At 39.7% G+C, this 23,234-nt stretch overlaps 1 protein-coding gene across 45 annotated transcripts in view; it reads left to right on the top strand.

The window, feature by feature from the left end:
• The window catches only part of TENM4 (teneurin transmembrane protein 4), a 1,535,912-nt gene that overhangs the window by 1,050,849 nt on the left and 461,829 nt on the right, over positions 1-23,234 (top strand). The gene's annotated exons all lie outside the window — the stretch shown is intronic.

Raw genomic sequence — 23,234 nt, 5'->3', positions numbered from 1 at the left:
TTGTAAGCCAAGAAGCTGTATACCTCTTCCACATTCTCAATGAGTAGCTAATTAGAGGAGATGTGAGGTTTTCCAGGCAGCAGTTTATTGAGAAGACTGTGCTGAGATCCATAACTGCAATACAAGTAAACAGTGCTTCTTCCATTGATAATAAGTGTGGTGAAGCTGATGCAAACCAGCTGGGCCTGGTCTTACAGTTTATTTAACAGTAAACTATCTAAAAATATTGATTTGCACTGTCTGTGCTTCTGCTCTCTGCCTCTGACCCGTGGCCTCCTCTTGTGTAAACACACATTCTTTGGTTGGTGAGAGACATAATGATGGTCTGGTTCCATAAGCTGAAATCACATTTGTTTAAAAAGCCTCTCTAAGGACACTTCACCCACTGATGGTCCTTATAAATCTGACACTAATAACAACATTGTGACCTGAATGGCAGTGTGGTAGTACTGACCCAAAAAGGCACAGGCTCAAACAACATGAAGATCATTTTAGCGCTTTACTATTTATATACCAAAAGATTTTAAAGCTTAAAATAGCAATATAGAGAAACTTCTTCAATGACATGGATCTGCATGGAAGTGGTTGGCTCAATATGGAAAACTAACTAGCACTTGGCTTGGCCATACTCTTTTCTCCTGCAGTGGCATTTCTGTGGCAGAAGAAAGGATGCTGGTTGAATTTTGAGGGGCATATTCCTCTTCACCAAAAAATTGAGGACCTGAATGTCCCAGTAGAGTGACTGTCCCTTTAGCACCTATTATCCCGTTCTGCCAAGAAACACCAATCAGGACAGGATAACTGAGGGCCACAAGAGGAAAAGCATTAATGTAATGTCCTGAGGTACAGATATTTTGGAATATTTAGGAAATACTTATTTGCTGCAAAGATGAATCTAGGTCTTGGTGGGAGAGTGTAATGGACTAAGGTTGGAATTGGGGGTACTCATTGCTGGTTGTGGTAGGTGGAGAGGAGGAGGTCTTTAGTCATAGAAGAGCAGTGTGTATGCTCAGACAAGCCTTTTCCAGATAATTCTGTCAAAGACTTCAATTCCTTTTTCTTTCTAGTAAAACAGTGGTACTTGCTTTTATTGAACAAGGCCAGAGGGCCATTACTGGATGGGTGAGGATCAGACCGTGATATGATTATCTTACCCTTCACCCTGGTATTTTTGTAGAAGAGATGTCCATCATTTCAGTCCTGCTAGTTGCATTTCAAACCAGGCTGTATTTGCAAAAATAATCAATCCCTCCAGATTTAATTAACAAAGGACTATATGTAAACCTCCTGCTAGAGCTGGTTATCACAGGTTGCATGTCTCCTTCTACCTGTGAACCTGAATCTGCAGTGGGATGTCAGTGGTAGTCTGCACTATTTTTGATCAAAGTACATAGGGCCTAACACATTGGGTAGGAGTCACTTCACAAACCTGGGCACTTGAATGATGTGTATGTTAAGGCATATTAAATCAGTTTCATACATTTGAAAGGCTGCCCAGGTAAGTGGTGGAATCATCATATCTGGAAGTATTCAAAAGGTACATGGATATGACACTTGGGGCTATGGGTTGACTTGGCAGTGCTGGCCTAATGAGTGGACTCAATGATCATGAGCTCATTCCCAACCTTAGCCATTCCATGACTTTATTGCCCTTCCATGATGTGTTCTAATAAGTTGCCTTCTGGAGATACCTGCTTCTACTGATTCAAAGAAAAGCCAAAGGAGACTTGCCTGTACACAGAGGTCCAATGGAAATTGATTAGCAGCCTAATAAAAAAACCCCAAATAATATGAGTATATAATGTATTGTATTCATTTCTTTTTCTAAAGTTGTGTATTCACTTTTATGCCCAAACCAGTCGTATCTTTCTGGAAAGGTCAGATGGATTGAAAGACAAGTGAAATTATATAGAATTCCTGGTATTGAAGAACATTGAAGAGAAATTTCCACTAAGCCATGCTTTTAGGTATTAAGAAAGTAGTGAAATTCTGCAACTCTGGATGCACATATACAAGTGGTTTCATATGTGTACTTAAAGCCAACCACTGAAAAGCAGGGCTAGCATTCTTATAGCCTGCTGCAGAGAAACTGAGATCCTTGTCACTTATTAAAGTTTTATTTTGTTCCCCCACGAACAAGGCAATTAATTATTTAGAAAACCATTCAATCAGGGGTTAGATGTACTAATCAAACACATTTCAGCTGCTAAGTATTGCTCACTTAAGACATTGATCAGCTGTAGGATGCTCTGTAGACCATTTAGATGAGTATTTTCTGACAACGTGCTTTAAACCCCCTTGAGGTCAAATCTTTGACACCGTCTGCTGGACCATGTGGAAGGTTGAATGCCAGACTGTCTGACAGACTGTAATTATTTTCTGTCCTGTTGCCCTTTCTGCAGTCATTAGGGGATCAGATTTCTGAGAAAGCCAGAAAAGTTCCTTGTACAGGGAGCAGCTAATAGCCTGAAAATGAGCCTCTTTTGTTATGCTGATGATTTGCCACTGGATGTTGTTTGAGGCCCAAGATCGATTATTTAAGGCTAACTCCACTGGTATCATGTATTCTTGGTCTTGTGCAGCTCTGTGCTTTCTTGCCGTTTCCCTCATGCTGATGGATGTGTGGTCTGCATTGAAGTGCACTTAGTCTGCTGGTGGTACTTCAGCTGCTCTGGTAAGGACAGATGCCAACAGTGAGCCCCACAGGAGTGCTGATCCAGGACTCTCTAGCTAGATGCTGAATGAGTGTGAGGAAATCTAGATTTTCTGCCTTTCAGGACAATGCCCTGAGTGTTCGCAGAAATAGCTTAGCAAAATTAAGATGACATTTCCCAATAAATAATTGAAGAATGAGACACATTGTTTGCAGTCCTAACATGACTGCAAATTTAGGCTATTGCCTAGCAAGTTACTATATGAATTCCCCTTACACTGACCCCTGTGGTAATTGGAATTTCAATTATTCATTTTCAATTACAAGCATAGCATGATGATCACAAATGTCATTAAGTATTAAATTACATCTAATGATGGATGGAAGGATAGATAGATGCCTCTCCAGATCTTTTCTTTATTTAATGCTGGTAAAACAAGCTCATGGATTTAAAAAACTATCTTTTTAAAATACTAAAAGGATGGTAAAGTGACATTTGTTTGCAGCAGATAAAACCTTGTTAATGCACATTACCTGAGCTCAGTGTTAAGTTTTCATCATCTGTGTCATTAAGACAAGTGGTCCCCAGTGTGTGTGTACAGAAAGCAGGTACCTTGGCCTGCAAAGAGTGGCAAGGCAGAGAGAGGCCATTTGCATCCTGCCTTATTAGAAATTATATCCTGGTGCTCGTAATTGGAATCTTAGTTTAGCAGCCTGTTCAGTGTCTTTCCATCGTGCCTTTGCATGTAGAGCAAGCTTAGTCACACACTGTATTTTAGCAGCCTGGAATCACAGAGTGACTGGGGAAGGGACATTAAAGACCATCTAGTTCTAATGCCCCTTCCACTTGATCAGTTTCCAAGCCCTATCCAACCTGGCCTTGAACGTTTTCAGGGATGGGACATTCACAACTTCTTTGGGTAGCCTGTGGCCATGACTCACCACCCTCATAGTAAAGAATTTCTTCCTAATATCTGATCATAATCTCACTTCTTTATTTTAGAGCCATTCCATCTTGTTATTCCATGCTCTTGTCAAAAGCCTCTCTCCAGCTCTCTTGTAGCCCAGTTAGGAACTGGAAAGAGCTCTAAGATCTTCCAGAAGCCTTCCCTTCTCCAAGCTGAACCACCTCCGTCACAGAAGAGGGGTTACGTCTCTCTAATCATCTTTGCGGCCTCGTCTGGACTCTATCCAATGGGTCTGTGGAAGTCTTGTTGGGCAAATTACCAGGATGAGGCAGTGTTAGAAATACACGTGACCTGTATTAGATGACTTGCCTTCCCTTTTGTTCATCTCTGTGGGCAATTTTTACACCCAGGACCGAGAAAGAGGTTGAGGACAGGGTTTTTAGGCCAGGTTTGGCCCTGAACCAGCTCTGAAGCTGCAGGGTGTGGTGGGAGGCAGAAAACCACAGAAGTGGTTTTCTTGCTTTGAAGCACGTGCAAAGGAACACTTACCTCCTGCTTTAGCTATATTTTGCTGTTCTGCCTGTGGTATTTAGTCCACTACAGCAGGAAAAATCTACGAAAAGACTCTGAGCAGATAAGAGAGCTCAGAACTGCCCACGGGAGAGCCAGGATGCTGGTTGCAGCAAGGAAGAGTTCATGTTGGCTCTCAGATAAATGGAGACATGAGGCTTTTGGGGTCACTGAGGCCAGCAGGATGTTGGAGCACTGAAGAGTTGCTTGCTGCTGAAATCCAAGCTAATTTGGCTTCTACAAGAGGCAGTGGGTGTTAACAGTGCTAAGAAAGAGGCATTGTAAGACTATGATAAATTTCATTAGATCAACAGCAATTCCTATTTTACATTCTTGGCTTTTTTTTTAGGGTAGTGCAGTAATGCCACTTTAGGGGAAATCCTGTTTCCACACTATTGCAATGAACTGCTCTACAGCCAGGCAGCCAATCTAAAAAACTATTGATTTGAACATGGGCATGGATGCCAGACTTCTGATCTTACATTTCTTATGTCTTACTTTCCCTATTTCCAAAACTGATAATAATAAAATTTATTCAAGTGCTGTTGTGATACTTAATTATCCAACAACCACAAGGTACTTTCACAATTATGTCTGAACATAAATAATGTTTATAAATGCGTTGCTGTTCCTGTCACACTTACCTTTTAAGCAAAGCAGACATGAGGCTCACAATTTTAAAATGGTTTGTTCACAGCTTCATATTGGCAGAGGCATTGTCAGGGCCAAGAGAGAACCTAGAGCTTTTTCTTATGAATCCTTTTTCTACCAGACCTTAGTTTCTCATTGTCCTATGGGAATGAGGCTATTCTTACCAAGTCTACATATCTATAATTTGCATTTACCACTTCTACTGTTAACCCACGACCTTTGTTCAGGGGCATCTTTTTTCATGAATGCTGCTCTTTCTAAAGTCCAGGTTAGTTGTTTTTCCATTTCCACTGCCATCTTAATATTTTCTGTCTTCCCTCTTTATCTCCTTCTCTTTTTCACATATGTCTATACAGGCTGTGGCTTAGAAGCATTCTTTTGCTAGTTACAATGTGTAGCCTCATTTGGTCATCAGCCCTTCAGACTGTCTACTTCCTCAGGTTTTATTTATATATTTATCCATTGTCTCCTTTTTATCCTGCCTTTCCGAAAACTGTCTTGCAGTGCTGTAGCAGCAGTTGGAGAGTCATTCACCACTGTGACCATGGGTTGCTGTTGCAAGGCACAGTGTTTGCAGCTCAGCCACAGTGTTGTGAAGCTGATTAGAGTTTCAGGGCCCCAGTCAGGTTTGTGTTGCTGTCAGCATGTCCCAGGAACTGCTACCTTGCAGATTTTGCAGATGTCATTTCATCTAACTGATAAATAACTCTTCAGGGACAGTGTTTTTTATAATTTCTTTCCCCCTTCCCCCCCCCCCATCTTACTCAGGTGATAAAACACTATAAGGGTCACCCCTTCTTATGCAAAAACCTACTGTCTTCTTACCTTAAAGAATCATAGAATCACAGAATGGTTTGGTTTGCATGAGACCTTTAAAGGTCACCCAGTTCCAAACCCCCTGTCATGGGCAGGGACACCTTCTACTAGACTGCATTGCCAGGGTTCCATTCAACCCAGCCTTGAACATTTCCAGAGATGGGGCATCTATAATTTCTCTGGGAGACCTGTGTGCATGCCTCATCACCCTTACAATAGAGAATGTCATCTTAATATCTAATCTAAATCTCTCCTAGTTTAAAACCATTTACCTTTGTCCCATCACTCCATGCCCATGTCAAAGTTTCCTCTCTGGCTCTCTTGGAGTCCATTTAGGTACAGGAAGGAGCTCTAAGGTCTCCCTAGAATCTTCCCCAAACTGACTAACCCCAGCTCTCTCAGCTTGTCTGTACAGGAGAGGTGCTCCAGCCCTCTGATCAGCTTTGTGGCCTCCTCTGGACTTGCTCGAACAGGTCAATGTTCTTCTGTGCTGAGGATCCAAGTGCTGGATGCAGCACCTCTAGTGGGGTCTTACCAAAATGGAGTAGAGGGGCAACACATACCCAGACTCATGGTAGGATATATTATTTCTATAATTCTGAATCCACTTGGTTTCACAATTTTATTTTCAGGCAAAGCTGAGCTTCAATGCTCTTAAACAGCCTTAATCTTAGAAAGCTGATTGCAATTTTTTTTCAAAATTTCTGGATATATTACCTGATTGTTGAGTGTCTGTAAACCTGCACTCCCAGTAAAAGGGAAAAAGAAAAAAAATCTAGATTATGCTTGCAAAAAAGTCACTGGAAATTTCTCTAGTAATAGATCAGTGGTATTCAAAATGGCAAGAAAATATCACATTGTATGATATTATGCTATAAATATTTTAAATATTATGAAATAATGGTATAATTTTGCATTTTTTCAGTATTGACTTCAGAGAGATGCAACACAAGTAGCAGAGAAACTATGAAATTGGCTCTAATTGAGGAGAGTATTTCTGTATAAGAGGAAGAAGATTGAAACAGTAATTCAGACAGAGAAGATATATAATTAATTAAACTTATGTAGCATAGATTTTGTACTTTGTACACAGTTTCCATTTAACATGTCAGGAACCCATTTTTAAAAACAAGACAAGAACTTACCCAGTGAGAGTGTGTGGCAGTAAATTTAAGCTGGATAAATACTTCTTTTTAAAAAACCAACATACAATATAGCAATTATCTGGATCTCAGGAAGTGGGAAAAAAGCATATACAGTTAAAATCTGACAAAGAGCTAGTTAAAATTCAGAAATCTCTGTGAAGACAAAAATATCTGTTCTAAAATAGAGTTGTGTGGCTCTAGTGGAAAAGAGCTGGCCCTGAGAAGATTGGATGGAGACAGACGACAGTTCTTAAGACAGCAAAGCAAAACCCAACGGCCAAGTTTAGTTCTCATTCTGCATGCTGGAGGTCGAGCATTCCCATAGCCACAAGATCCCTCATGTGTGCAGGACAGGGTGTCCTGCAGTCATCCTGTCCTGTCTCTCAATTGTGTTGAAGAGCAGTGAATGAAAACTTCAGAGAATTGCAAGGGAGCCCAAAAACAAGATCCAGGGAGACAGCCTATATGATACAGAGGTTACAGAGTCACCATCTGCTGTTCATTTAAGTGTAAATTGACAAAGGCTTGGCTTCCACATGCAGGCACCAGTGCCCAGATAAACTTTTAGACAGGGGGGGTCTTCTTGGCCTTGCAAACCAAGGCATAACATGATTCATTGTCTGAAATTCAAAGTTAAATTCAGCCTTGAAGGAAAGTGCAATTCTCTGGCAGTGAGGGTAATTAAGCATTGCAACACTTTACCAGGACTGGTGTTAGACTTATCATCATTCTTGTTCTTTAAAACAAGATTAGCTATCTTTCAGAAGGCTTAATCCACCTCTTGGGAATAGCTGTTTTGTCTGTGTGTTGTGAAGGGCTGGAGACAGATCCCTCTGGCCTTATAGCCTTCGCGTCTCTGAATCCTTTTGCAGATGATGAGTTGAGGCACCAAGGATTAAATTCACCATGCTGCAGAGTGATGTGACTACACCTGTGTACTGCTTAAATCCCTTCCTGTCTTCAAACTAGAAGCACTAGGCTTCTAGAATATAAAAACTAGAATATAGACATCCTGCTCAGTACTTATCACAGGAGATGTTCAAATGCCAAGTGTCTGCCTTGTCCCTGGAGGCTGCCTTGAAAGGCAGATCCCAGAGGGCTATACATTACTCCTCAGTATGCAAAATTGGTGGCAGGTTAGTTTAATAAGATGAACAATAAACAGAAGCCATTCAAACAATGCTTTATGTGGGTTTTTTTGTTTTTCTGGCTCATGAAGCTGTGGCTGCTAAGGAAGTCATAGCCTGGGACAGTTTGAGTCCCAGGCTTACTGACCTGGTGCATATTCAGTGCACCCTTCCACCCATCTTTCTGGACAGGCCACTCTTATGTGTCTTTCAATCTCAATAAATGTGATTCATCTTGCTTAAACTTCAAAGTCTAAATCTATGCTAAGCTCTTTGGTCTATATTTAGGCTTGGTGTTAAGGAAGAGGCAATATTAAAGGAGGCATTGTTCACAACAACTGTTGCAGATGTGATGAATTATGCCCCAGCAGTACCTCTGTTTCTCCAAAGATTAAAGAGGGAATCTGAAGTATAAGCTTGGTTGTCTTAATTTGAGCAGGTGAATCTATCAATAGTATCTCAACACCTTTGGAAATTTAACCTTTACTTCATGTTTGGCTAGGTAGTTGTTATAGATTAACAATAATAATCAACTGTGACCCACATTATTTATTCATTTTCCTGCTGTGCTGCCTGCAAACTAATTCCTGTCTGGAAAGTGAAGCATTTGAATGCTTTAGGTTCTCTGCAAATGCTTTGGTTTGGCTTTTTAGAAGGGTCTTAGTGAGAGGTACAACTGTGACAAAAGTAAGCATTAATCTTGTCTGTCTCTATATTTTGTATCATGTGGCATTGTTTGCATCCACTTATTTCCAGAACTTTAAAGGGAATCTGTCATTCATTGTTAACAATTAGCTGCCTTTACAACATGACCTGGAAACTGTTTTCCCGACAACTTGGTGTTATTAATAACATGCATTACATCTGGGGCGTGCCAGCAGTTCAGGAGTCACAGAGCAGCATGACAGTTTAATTCGGTACCTTGATGAGATTTTTGCCTGTGAAGGTGCACAGAATATAAAATACTCTGGAAGTAAAACATCGGTGGAAGCACTTTAAGGGATTTCCAGACTGTCTTATTTGAAAGCATTTACATTCAGTGATTTGAAAAAATATGTATTGTACCTTAGAAAACTGAAAGGGACAATTCTGATCACCCTAATAATTAATAATATTGTTAAAGTTTTTCAGTTACCACACAGATTTTCGTTGACCAGTCAAAACAGTTTCATCAAGACAAGTAAGAACCATTATTTCTTGTGGTGAAATGCCATGCATCCCCAGCACTGATGGAGTCTCCATGAAGTTGTAGACCTATAGGCATGTCTTCAGCTTATCAAGTCTAGTATGCAGGGCTGACGAGCTGTAGCCATACCAAAGCACTGACTAAAGTACATCACTGGAGCAAAAAATATTTAAAATGCTACTATAAGTTACTACGTTCAACACATCTTAAGTTTGGCATGTAAATCACAGGTTTGCTCTTGCCATCCAGACTGTTGCCTTGGTACCAGTGCACAGTAATCTGATAGCAGTTGCTTTCCTGTAGGGAGCCTTATGTACTCTGGAACTGCAGCCCCACTTTCATGAAGACTGAGCAAGGCAGAAAGCAAATCTCTGCTTTATCTCAGCCATTTGGCAACTTTGTAAATCTACACCAAAGAAATAGGTACACATATCTCCAAACACTGTTGTTTGCATAATGAAGTATCATCCCAATCCAGTTAATGATAAAATGAATAAATGTCTGTCCTGAACCATTTATGAAGAAGCTGGGAAAATCTGGACCTTCTCCAGATTTTTGTTTAAAAAAATTACATTCACTAAAGAATGTAATTTAACAATGTGTCTGCAAGAAACTCTGGAAGACTGTAAGTGGCTCACATTTTCTTGTAATCTGTGTCAAATTGGAAAACTAACTCAGCGCCAGACTTTCTCACAAGCTTAAGGAGATAGAGGTGCCCACTAAGTACATCCATGTTATTGACTGTATCACTACTAGATGGAGTAGCAGGAATACATTTATGCAATTACTATCATCTCTGAATGCTACGGAGATGTGTCCTGTAGCGTAACAAGGTAGCCAAGCAAGCTAAGAGCTTACAAAGGTATCAGGGAAAATACTCGTGGTAAAGTGTCATCACATATTGGCATAGAAAGTTTTCTGAAAGTTTGCAGCTTACAGTACATTGGAGTTAACACAGGGAATGAGTGAACAAATGAATCAATGGGCAGATTAATGCTCCTTTTCCTTCTCTTTTCTGAATGAAACTAAGTACTGTACTTATTTTCCAGCTGAGATGTGAAATTAAATTGTCTAGGTACTTGATGGCCTACTGTTTTTAGAAAGCTATTAAGATGCTGCTATCAAGTGGAGGACAGCTTTCTTGACCCTCTTTAGCTGGCTTATCTAGTGGCCACCTGACAACTTCATTGCTTCCCAGGAGGCGTATCTCCAGTGATGAGCATGTTTAACTGTGTCTTCCTCTAAGTGGCAATTTAGCAAGCGAGGCAACACACCGAACTGACTTCTCAATCAGGTGAGGGGGCTGTAGGGGGAAGGGAACATTCTGTGCCATTTATTTTGCCTCTAAGAACAGCAGTGGTACAATAGCTTTTCTGTTACTTCAGCTCATAACTTTTTTGCTGGGATTATGAATTTGAAGCACTCATGCTACAGATAAAGAGTCTCTCTGGGATCAGAATAACAAGCATAAAGATCCAACTCTTTCTTTTAGAGGTTCTGTAGTGAAAACATGGGTTTGTATAATACTGGCTCCTAGCTCGTCGTTCTTAGCTGATCCCAGCAATTTGATAGTGGACGAGATTAGATTTTGCTAGTGAGGACAGTCACTTGGACACATTAATGCCAGGACCTGCTCACTTTGCTTGTCACTTTGTTAGCCTTCATGCAAGAGAAACCCAACAGATTTTCTTTTTTTTTTTTTTTTTTGACAGAGAGAGAGAGGACCTTAGACATTAATAAGCAGACTTAGTGCTCAAAGCCTTTTTTTTTTTTTTTTTTAATCACATATTTAGCAACAGCTTTTTGACCTTGGCTCACTTCAAGATCCCTGTGGTCTGAGCCTCCCACATCCATGTAATCTTTCTGTCAGAGGTAATGTTTTCTAAAAAGGTGTTTGAGTAAGGGAGGATAGACACATGGGCACAGGAGCACAAGACAGCAATTTACTTTTTGGGTCAGCAGCCCAAATACTCAGATGTTGTGTAAGCGCTCTGATATCCAGAGATAGCTCTTTATTTGGTCACAAATGCATTCATATTAAGGCAGCAGCTCTTTTGGTATCTTCCTGCATTGGTTAGTCAGGCAGAAGTTGAATGTGATGCTTCAGGGGTGTTTAAGGCAAAGTCTTGTCTTTTCAATAACTAACCAGTGAACAAGACCCAGATTTGCTCTCCTGGATTTCCAACACTTCTGGACAGAGGTATTTTCTCTCTTTCTTTTATTTTACTCCCTGGTCTTTGATCAATGCTGTTTAAAGGGCATAATGTTTCACCTAAAGGGGAGTGGTGGCAGATAGCAATCATTCATCAAAAAGAAACCCTTTCAGAGACAGAGGGAAGCAGAAAAGACAAATGGCAAAAAGACCCTCTAGGCAGATTTCTGGTTAAATACTTCTGGGGGCCCAAGTTCAGACACTTGCTCCAGGAGCAAGCAGCCTTTTTCACATCCTGGTTTGCAGTTGCTCACAAGCCACATATGTGCCTGAATTTTGTGATCGTGAAATGGATGAATGATTGTCTGCTCTGTCCAGCTCTGAACCTTTCACTCAGGATTTCTGAACCGTTCTTTGCAAAGAGCAAAGCTGCCCATCAGACAATGTCAGCAAATGAACCAAAAGGAGAACTGGTTTCACTCTGAAGTGAACCTATTGTGTGGGCACTTTAGAGTGTGGTGACAGCAGCTTAAGATGCTCCTTTATTTGTCTTCCTGCAGATTGTTCTTTTTAGAAAGCTAACCCTGAATCCGATTATTTTTTATGATCTAAGAAAAAGCCATGGTAACTGTTTATCTCTCTATGTTTCTATACGTTTTCTAGTCTAAATCTAATCACTCTCCATTCAAAAGCAAAAGAGACTTCTGTGGTATTCTGAAAAAGATTTGCTACTTTTAAATCAGCATATTACCATTGAATTTCAATTCATTTCACCCTTTGCTAAATAGACTGCAAGAGATCTAGGTAGCTGAGTGATTTGGCCTTTTGGTTTAGTGGATTGTAATGTGCAAACTTGTAGGAAATAAAGGAATTAGTATGATTATAGGGCTTTACTCTGTGATAACATAGCTGTATATTTTATTTGAACTTACCAAGTATATTGCTGCATGGTAGAAATTCTTTTGTACTTTCCCTCTTTTCATTTCTCTTTTTTGATAAAAGTCATTACACATCCAACTTAAAGAAAGTAATGAATATGAAGAAGAAGAAAATGCTTTCTCTAGAATTTTATAGGAATGCAGCCTTCAGAGCAGAAGTATTCTTCAAATTTAGGTGACTAGCTTGCATTGACATGAGTTGGTGTCACAGCAGAAATATTTTTAAAATGCTTGGCCGCTAAAGAAAATCACCAACTTGTTGAAATCAAGCCTCCTAGTTGTTGCATAAATCTAACCATGAGAGCCATTAGTAGCTTTAATTACCCAGAAGTAAAGCAGTGAGCCTTCTTAATACAGCACTCAAGTTCAATTTCTAGTCTTGCTTGTATCTCTATTGATTAATTGGTTGTAGGACCAGGCCTGGGAAATCTGTGAGCTGTGCAAGTGAGTAAAAAAGAAATATTAATACAGGGGGAGAAAGTGAAAGAAAAAATATTTTTAAAATCTTGTTCCTATTTGTAAAGGATGGATGCAAGATGCCATGTGTTTGCAGGATACACTGATGTAAGTTTATAGACGATAAATTTGGAGGAACTTCTCTTTCTGGAGGCCTTTGCCCTCTGTCATGGTCCTTATACCTGCTGTCCTAGTTACCCAATCCAAGCATGTGCATGAGACATTGTGGCTATTCACTGAGGTTTCCACTGAGAGGATCCTGTGGACTCTCTGATGTGATGTGGCACTCACCCCTGTTCAAACCCAATCCCAGAATTGGCTCTTGTCTAGGAACAACCTTTCTCTCATTCCTCCTTTGAAGAAATTAGGTCAGGGTCAAAAATGTAACATTATAACTAAAGCCAAATTGCCTTTTCATGCCATACAATATCCACACATCCATAGGTGCATTAGTCATACTCCTAAAAATTAATAGCAATAATAGTAACAACAACAACAATAATGTGCAAGTGAGTTGATCCCATTGAACAGAAAACTGAGTAGTTTCCATGGCAATTAATTGTGTTTTGTGTGGTTCATCATTCAAACAGTCTCAAGTTCAACATGGAAAGAAGAAAAAGACAAAAAGAGACAATGCTTTAAAGCAATGTATACTGAGAGGATCTCAATTGGTCCTTCATCACCCCTGAGCACAAAGGCAGAAGTCCAGCTACAATTCTCAATAGCAGAATAATTTTCTAATAAATTCAGAAATGTGTCAGTAGTTTGAAGCAGCTCCTGCCACACATTTTCATCTCATTGGTGTCAGCCTACAGCCCAGCATTCCAACCCAATTACAGTATAGCAGAAATTTCACCCGAACTTAAGAAGAAGCAAGATTTTTTCCTCTGGTCTTTGACCCTAGTCCTGGACTTGGCCAGGAGGCTAGTCTCTGATGGCCACAAACATGACACATCCAGGATGAACTTGCTGAGGTTAGGATGCCTCTGTGCAGTTCCCAGGTATATTTTTGCCACCTAAATATAATTTTCCAGCAGTATAAAGTCTTCTATTACAGTAATAGAGAAGTTCTATTTCCTGTGTATGTCCCCCAGCTATCGTCTTGAAAAAGAGATAGAGTATAGTAAACCATTTAATCAGTTTCCTAACTTTATGTCCACTCTTTTTTCCGAGAAAGTCTCTTAAACTTCCTTGCTAAATCTTCTCCATTACTTTATTTACATTCAGGCCCGCAATTTATAATTTTCTTCTTACTTGATAATTTTTTTTTTTTTTTTGGCCAGACGTCCAAAGACCTTTTCACTGTTTTTGCTGCCTTGCAAATGCTGGCAGGGCCAAGAGAAAGAAAAGCGCAAGCAGGAAAACTAAGGCAGGAACTTGTAATCTGTGAATTTCAGACCAATTTTTGCTCCATACCTTTCCAGTGTAACTTTAAACAGATCCTTATCTTTCTCAGCATCTGTGTTTTACTGATTCAAAGGAAGAAATCCCAGTGACTGCTCTCTATACTGGAGTTCAGAAGCAGCTAGCTTATCTAGGAGCAGAAAAGAGAGAAAATGAGAGATGTTTACAGCCTATCACATTTGATAAGGTAAATCATACTTGTGCTGCTACTGTAGGGTGAAATGGTATGCATTCCTGTTTTGTAATGAATAATCAAAGCCATTCCATTTGGAGTTTCTAACTCTTGAAGCAATGTCACAGTGGATTTTTAATGACCTAGAGAGGAGGACAAGGGCCAGAAGTGCAGGTTGGGACCACAGCCTTTATTGTCTTTTTTTGTTTCAGACTCCTTAAACATCCCCCCCACACCTTTTTTCTTTTTTTTTTCTTCTTATTTTAAGCCTTTGTTCTCTGCCTTTCAACAGAAAGTTCTGTTGTATGGTTTTAAATAACTTTACAGGCTGTTTTTACTATCACACACGCACACTACATTCTGCAGAGTGAATGGCAACACTGAAATCAAGAACCATGCTTCTCCAACCCCAAACAAAGGCACTTCTACTTCTCGGCAGCACCAGGATTTGACCTGGGGGTCCTCTGGAGCAGGCACTACAAAAGATTAACATTTCAGTCTGCTGAGCCCACCAGTGCAGTCTTGCCTTATCTCATAAGCTCTGCCAGAGGAATGAATTACCCTAGTTCATTAAGACTCGTTTTGAATTGTGGTGAGAGGTCACCACATAAGTCACCTCCAGTCTATTTTGTGAATAATATGGATTATGATAAAAGCTGGCTGGGAGGTTGAAGCCCAAGGATTTTGTTTTCTTTATCCTTCAAGGTGGGTAGAATACAGGGTGGGGAAACCCTGATCTGGACATTTCCTAGCACTGCATAGTAGATTATACAAAAGTCGGTTTTTGTTCTTATTTTTTTTTTTTAACCCATGAATGGTTGACCTCTTGATCTCTCTGACCCCTTTATTTTTGCCATGAAAGAGCTAAAACTAGCTTTGCCCATACAAAACCTTCTTTCACTTCAGTTTTCTCATGATTAAATTCCCTGCTGTGTTTTTGTTTAAGTGCTCTGATGCTGTCCTTTGGAATTGGGCAGATGTTTGACTCTTTGAAATTGTGCTTTTTTTTTTTTTTTTTTTTTTTTAATTTAGTAGTGGGCTGCAATTAAGGCATGCTTGTCCACATCAGTGATATTTTAGAAATGTTTCTACAGTGGCATTCATGTCTCACCATCTAAAAGTACTTTGCAAGTGATACACTGGGATACAGTAATTGATAATTTGCATGAAAACTTACTTTGATACATAGAATACTTTACAAAATAAAACAAAGGCTGCCTCCATGTTGAGTAGATGACTGGGAATACGTTAATTACAGTTATAGACCTCTTCAAAACTAACCATGTCAAACGTAGGTAATAGAGGGCAAGGTTGAAGGCAGATGGCATATGATCTACTTTAATAACTTATGTAGAAATAAGTGGGAGCCAGTCATTGGGGAAAAGATGTGAAAATAATGTTGAAGAAAATGGATGTGCCTCAATTATCAGTTAGTGCTGTACGTGTGTAATCACCCTAGCTTTGTGGGAGCTGTGTTAATTCATTAGTGTTGAAAGCATGGTCTTTAGGAGAGGGAAGGTAAACTTGGGCAATGTTTAGACCTGGTGTTGGAAACAGAGCTTTATTAGGACTCAACTAAATCTAGATTCTCTTTACCTGACCCTCTGTCAGGCCTCTGCAGACTGTGGTTATTAAAGGTGTGTGTTCGTATAACATTAGCAATTAATTGGGATCAAGGCATCATTTTGCTACTTACTATACAAATAAACTGAATTTTGTCCCAGAGGAAAGATAAGCTTGAGATTTACCAGAAGTAATATACCAGCTGAGCCAATGATTCAGTGTTCAAATTTTGCAATGCTGGCCTTAGCTTTGATCCAAAAAGATGTATGAGTTGAATTCCACTGCATCTGGGCACATTTTCCTGTACTCCTCAGAGAAGTGAACCAAGCCCCATGGCATCCCTCTCTTGGCTGCATTCCCGAGGTGCTCTGCATCATCTAGGTCCAGCCGCTGTCTAGATTTGGATGTTTGGGGTGTAATATTCCTCTTTGCCATCTTTCTCACCCCTGTGAGAAATCCAAGTACCTAACTTTAGGTAATGCCCATTACCTTATGTATTTTTAATTCTATGCAGTCCAATATAAACCAAATAAACCTGAAAGAAATAACATACAGTATATTAAATAGACTTACACTGGCAACCAACTTGCACTAAAGGCCACCCCCCATGGGGGCAATTGAGTTTAATTATCCACTTTAAAATATATCTAAGGTTTCCAGCACAATTTTTTCAAACTTTATTTAAAAATAAATTTCACGAGAGGACAGAAGGGTGCTTAAGATAGGTTTCAAAATGTAAATATAGTTCTAATATTTTAACCAAGAAAAGAGATTTCACATTTAAAAAATACCCTCTGAAGCTTCAGTCTGGGAGTGCCTTGCATTCAGGCTTGTCTTTCCATGAGATGCTATTAGTGTGGGCAAAGCGAAGCACAGGGAAGGTTCAGATTTCAATGGACAAGGCACAGACAGCTCCTGTTCACCTTATACCTGGAAACTAATTTCAGTGAGTTGTGGCTGTGGGCCAATTAAACAGATCTGTTGTTTCCTTCCTTCTCATACTTCTCAAAAAGGAAAAAAAAAAAAAAAAGATTGTCCTTTCCACAGTCCTGGTTTACAGAAGGATGGATATGAGGAAGGGAGAGGGAGAGAGATTTAAAAATGTGTCAGCTTTATCCTGGGAATTGCTGTGCTGAAGTGAATTATTGCCTAGAAGTGAATTATCATTTTTGTGAGATCTTAAAACCAATGGCTGTGAAATTGACTTCTAACTGATTTTAATTGAGGTGGACCAAAACTTAAAATACCAGAAATAAAAATCCTGGATGCTGTATTGGGTCTGGCTGGAATGGAGGTACTTTTCCCCCTAGCAGCCCTTAGAGTGCAACGCCTTGGTAGCTAGAAAGGTATTGATAATGTGCCAGTGCTTTGACTACTGCTGGGCTGTGCTCTACAGCGTCCAGGCTGTCTCTCTAATATTCCCCCTTCACCAGGAGGCTGGGCTCTTGGGAGGGGGGCACCTGGGACAGCTGACCCAAACTGACCAAAGTGATATTCCATATCACATGAGCTATGCTCAACAATAAAAACTTAGACAAAGGAAGAGGAAGGAGGAACAAGCCTCTTTAAGTACCGTTAGGGAAAGGTCACAATAAGTTCTTTCCCAGAGCATGCTCTTCTCCTGAAGAGAATTGGCTGAACAACCCCAACTCTCTCAGCCCATGTTCATGAGAGAGTTGTTCCATTCCTCAGATACATCTGTGACCGTCCTCTGCACCTGGTCAAACAGGTCCATGGCTGTCTTGCACTGGAGGCCACAGAGGTCACAGGACAAAAAGATCAAAACATGGACTATTTCCCAAAATCAATCCCTTGTCTTGCTGGAAAAATATACAGAGATGCTGTGAAGGACATCATTGTTCATAAGCTATGTCAGATATCTGTGGTCTTTCAGAGCCTTGGAGGGAACCACTGATGATGGTGGACAATCACTGGGACTTTGGCAGCTGATGTGATCTCAGCAAGAGATTATTACTTCCTTGTCAAGGGAATTATTTACAAACCTAAGAGGATTAAAGGATAAATTATCTTTATTAACATTCTGAATAAAGCTATTTTTTGTGACCAGATTGTGAATATAAAACCATTTTTTTTTCTGAAATCTGCAATATTTCAGAGCAAGGAGTTAATCTTAGCAAATTTGTTAAGACACCTATATGGTATCTTTTGAGTGCAAGTATGAAACAATAATGATACACGCAGGGTAGTAAGTATAGTAGGTTAGTGACACAGAGTGACTCCTTTAAGCAAACATATTCCAATTACTTTTTTTACTATTGTCTTTTCAGAAGACCTAGTTTTAAAAATCAGGTTTTCCTAAAATTATAGGGTTTTTATTTTCTTTTGAGTCTGCTTTTTGACACTACTGCAAACCCCACACTGACTCAGAAGCACACAGAGCTGATACTGCACAAAGACACCTTGTTGGATGACATTGTTTAGGAGTTAGTTAGTAAATGCAATCTAAGTTTGGATGGCATCCTCCATGGAGTTGTAAGCTCCTGTGCAATCACTTTAGTTTTGTCATTGCATTCAGACTGAGTTAGCCATTCTTTCTGCCAAAATGGCTCCCCCAGGGATCCAGATGGCTACTGCCACTCTCTGTGAGACTCTTCCTGGTTTGGTCTCATAATCAGAACAAATGATGAGAGTGCAATAGAACACAGACGGCAGTTGAGAAATTACGAGCAATCTATTAATCTTTGGGGGCTAGTATCACAAAGTAAGGAGTGTAACACTACTCCCAATTTAATTGAAAACTCTCTTCATAAAGGACAATTAATGAGAAATGAACAATTTTGTGTTTCAGTAGAGATGAAGTGGTGGAACCTCAGGGTATATCAAAGATTTAAGGATTGTATTTGACTCTCTCCTGTGACAGGTGTGAAATTACTTAGTCAAAAAGACATGTGCAAATGTCTTATCCTCTGTGGTGCTGTTCTGGCAAACAGACCAAACTTTGCCCACTTCTTTCTCCCTTTCTCACACCTCCTCAGCATACACTGATGTCAGTGGAAAAACAACAAGGTTCTTAAAACCATTGGAACTGATGCCATGAAGAAAGTTGTGTTTTGCAAGCTGATTATTCGAGCTAACAATGTCACTGCTGTTGTGTTACAACTTACCAGGTTTAATGGGCTCCATCATGTGAAAAGGGGCATATATATATGACCGCCTTTATAAAAGTACCTTGGAAGAAATAGAGCACAAAAATTATTGGCTGGAGAAAGTTTTTCTGGATTTTAGTGATTGATTTAAATGCAGGTTTGTATGCAGGAACTCTTGAGATTTCATCTCTACTCTGAATTACTACATTTGTTCTCAGTATGTCTAACCATAATATGAGGCTCATAGGAGCTACTTCTACCAGAATAAGGAGGTGTGGGGATTTATCATTTAGCTTTGATTGCTACACAGAGTTTGGCACATTTCAGGAATTTAAGTGTGAATAAAATGACCAGTTTGGGGTTAAATTTTGGCCCTTTCTGTCTCCTGTAAAAATGCTGCCTTTGATTCCCCATAATCAATAATAAAATGCATTGGCCTGGAGACTTTACAAAAATAAACAATTTAATTGAGTATAATGTTTCCTTGTTAGCACTTTGTTCAAGGACAAAAACAAGCTTTTATGAAAAATAAAGACAATTTCCATTCATTTCCTCCTGGTGTACTGTTTTAGATGAGGTCAAGCAATCTGTTTGGACATAATACGCTCTCACTTGAGATTTTTCTGATTCAAGGTGAGGAAAGATGAAAAGCTGTGAGTGCAGGTTATTTTGAATAATATCTGTTTTGTACAGGTTGCTGCTTTTTGTTCTTTACAAAGAAATTTCTTTGGGAAAGAAAAAAGACAACTAAATAAAATAACCCTTAACATACAATAAATAGGGTTTAGATTGTTGTAAAATGGGTTTTATTGATTGTGTTACATGTTTGCTACAAATTTTGGAGAGGTACTTGTATTTCAGTACTCCACTTTCATTGCACTGGCCTTGGCTTACTATCTCAGATCTGTATATCTGTAAGTATGCATGGGAGGAATTCATTAAAGTATGATAAGCTGGAAGATGAGTATGAAGGAGAGAGTGAGCATTATCAGAATGAGGGAGATGTAAGAATGTGTGAAATGCTTTCAGTTTGGGAAAAACATATTGCTTATTATCTTCCCGAAAATCTGCAGTTGCACAGCAATCAAGGCTGTGTGCGGTTTTTGGCTGCCTTGTAATATTGACAGAGACACCTCTAGTATCACAGTTAGAATGCTGGTTTAGGTAAAACATGGAATCCTAGAATGGTTTGGGTTGGAAGGAACCTTAAAGACCACCTTGTTCCAGCCATCCTGTCATGGGCAGGGACAGCTACACTAGACCAGGTTGCTCACAGCCCCATCTAAACTGACCGTGAACTATTTCAGGGATGAGGCATCCAGAACTTCTCTGGGCTACCTATACCAGTGCCTCGCCACCCTAATAGTGAAGAATTTTTTTTCCTAATGTCTAATCTAAACCTACTCTAAACCTGCCCTTTTTAAATTTAAAGCCATTACCTCCTCTTCTGTCCCTCTTTGCCCTTGCCAAAAGTCCCGCTCCATCTTTCTTGTAGCCCCTTTAGGTACTGGAAATTGCTGTATGGTCTCTGATATGCTGTGCCTGAGCTGCTTCACTGCTTCATCTTAATACAGGCATGCACATGACCTGGGAAGTATCACATAAAAATAAATAAAGATATTAAAAAAGCATTGGGCAGGATTTATCAGCACATTCCACCAGATGAATTTTAGTGTCTTGTGAGTTGAATTGTGAGCTAGATGGCAAAGTTCCTTTTAAACTTGATCTATTCAATGCAGACAATGAAGCCTAGAGGGCTATTTATCTGACCCTGAGATAGACACCTGCATTTGACCAGCCAAATGGCTTTCTAGACTTCACTGACTGTGCTGATTAGGTCTCCTCTGACTGTAATTGAAGTGTAGAAAGACACCTGCCTCTCCTGTGGAGGTCTAATTTCAGGTGTCTCAATCTGGCCCTTTATCCACCCTTCCTCTACCAGAGCTGAAATGAAAGCTACACACTTGAGAAGAAAACAAAATTATTTATATTTCACCATGGCTCCTGCTATTTTTTTCCTGACTCCACCTCGTGGTCAGTGTCCCACTCAAATCGTGAAGATTGGGGATTTTTAGCAGTTTTAGTTGCTCATTTATCTGAGAATTTACCTTTGATGCTGTTAACCTTTTCTTGCTGCCTTTGCTCGCATTCAGATTGCCTGAGATGTACCGGGCTTCTCTACAGCTTCAGCAGATTTGGCAATAGGATTAGAGTACAAGCTGGAACTGGCCCAACTATTAGCAGCTAAAATATATGATGAGACTTTGATCACTGCCAGTGATTGCCATAGCTGTCCCAGTGGCAGCTTTACAACAGACCCAAATATTTTGCTTCATTTCTTCCTTTTTGTTTGTGTGCATTTGTGCATGTATATATTTGCTGTCATCGTCATTCAGGTTTCTACATACTGGCCAGAACAGTCCATGAACCATTAGGCTGTTTTTTGAAACCTTATTTCTTTCTCCTATACTTTTTACATGCAGTCTCAAACCCTATCTACAAGTTAGTATGTTAAGCAAAAATGTTGCTGCCTGTTTCTTCTGTAGTGCATCTGTTCTCTACATCATTAATCCTAGATTTGCACAGGAAGACAATTGACATTTTTCTTATGGTAGGATAGAGTTACTAAAAGACAAGAAACATGGAAATGATACAGACAACAGGGTTTTAGAAAGCTGTTACTTTTAAGCCAGCATAGAGTTGTTATTTGCATTTCTTGCTTGACAGCTGCATTCAAAAGCTTTCTAAAATGTGGCAGCTAATACAGACTGCATATTGTTTTACAATAAATATTTTATTTTTTCCATACATTCCTGCAAGTCTGTGCACAGACTGGGTGATTTTTTATGTTGGGGTGGGAAGGATATGCCAGATAACAAAAACAGTATCTATGGGGCTGACCTAGGCTCGTCCTAATAGCACCTTGGAAACATTTGGATTGGAAAGGACCTTAAAGATCATTCCAAATTCATTTTACTTGTCTTGAACCACTTTAAAACATACTATTACCCCATTGGACTCATGATTTGTGTATCCACAGATCCCCATGTCAAAACATGGTTAAAAATTAAGTCATCTAATTAACTGAAACTAAGAAGGTGTTGACTAGTGCCTTTCTGCTACCCCAGTAGAGTGCAACAAACTTGGGAAATGACATGTAAGAGTTAATAACACGTATGAAGCTCCTTTTGCTCTGGCAAGCAAGCAGATGGATGTTGTTGCAGCTAGTCTCCAAACACTTCCAAATGCAAAATGGGAATTTGCATCCCAGAAGATACAAGAACACTTAATCTGCTAAGCATGATTACTTGTTTTCAGCTAACTGAGCAGTTGGATGGAGACAGGAAATTTAGAAGAGCTGTCTTGGAATAAGTCCATTCAAAGAGCTATTCCAGAGAGTTAGACCCCTTTTGCATGCATATACAGGTTTTTCTGAGTACTATATTTATTAGATAGTCATCTACTGGATATTAATATCAACGAATGTGACTTATGTGCTTAAAAAGGGGGTGGAGATGCTCACATGAGCTGCATGATACTGTGGGTTGAAGCTTGTTGTAGTCTGTTGCTGTCTGTACTGGGTGCTACTGAGTCGTCAGCATAGCTTGCAGCAGGATTCAGGTTATTTGCATGTACTCCTTAACAAAGTTGAGCCGGTTAGCTCCAAGAAAGCTCTCATTACCTCAAATGGATTCTTAGTCATCAAGAGCCTTCCCCTTTTAGGAATCATAACGTACAAAACTTAACCAAATGCAATGCACTCTTGGCTGTGAATGCTGGTGTATAAAGCTTTTAGCTGTAACCTGATTCACATCTGCTCTCAGCACTTAAGCTGATGAAAAGTGACAAGCCTGAACCACTGCCACTGACCCAGGCTCTGTCTGTCTTTTTGCTAAGTAAATGGCAAAAAAAAAAATCATACTAATTATTGATAACAATCTGTAATTTCCAGCATTATGTGTGTTTTGAAGCACAAAGTACTGGCTTCAAAGGTCACAGTCCAGTTAGTCAATGAAAAGCATCAGGACTTGTGATGAGGATACATTCTAGTTTCTAGGAGAAAGTGATATTTGTTCTCTCCTGGCAGCCTAAAAAATCCAAAAATGACCTCTAACCTTCTGCTCAGGCTTGAGATGGTTATCTGTATAATTTACTAACTGATCTTTGAAGAAGTTTGGATTACTTGAAATGTGCACACAAACAGCTTTCCAACTGCACAGATAAAATCTTGCAGTGAAATCTGCACATTCTGCAGCCAATGCTCAGTGTTCAGGGAAGTGCCAGTTGGACGAACTGCAGTGTAGCACCATTTGAACCCCACAGCAAGGGGATAAACACAAACATATTCCTCTGGACTGTGAAGCTGCAAAATCCTTCTTGCTTTTG

Source organism: Taeniopygia guttata, chromosome 1 (assembly GCF_048771995.1).
Source record: "Taeniopygia guttata chromosome 1, bTaeGut7.mat, whole genome shotgun sequence".
Lineage (NCBI taxonomy): Eukaryota > Metazoa > Chordata > Aves > Passeriformes > Estrildidae > Taeniopygia > Taeniopygia guttata.
This window is presented reverse-complemented; position numbering and strand designations above follow the sequence as displayed.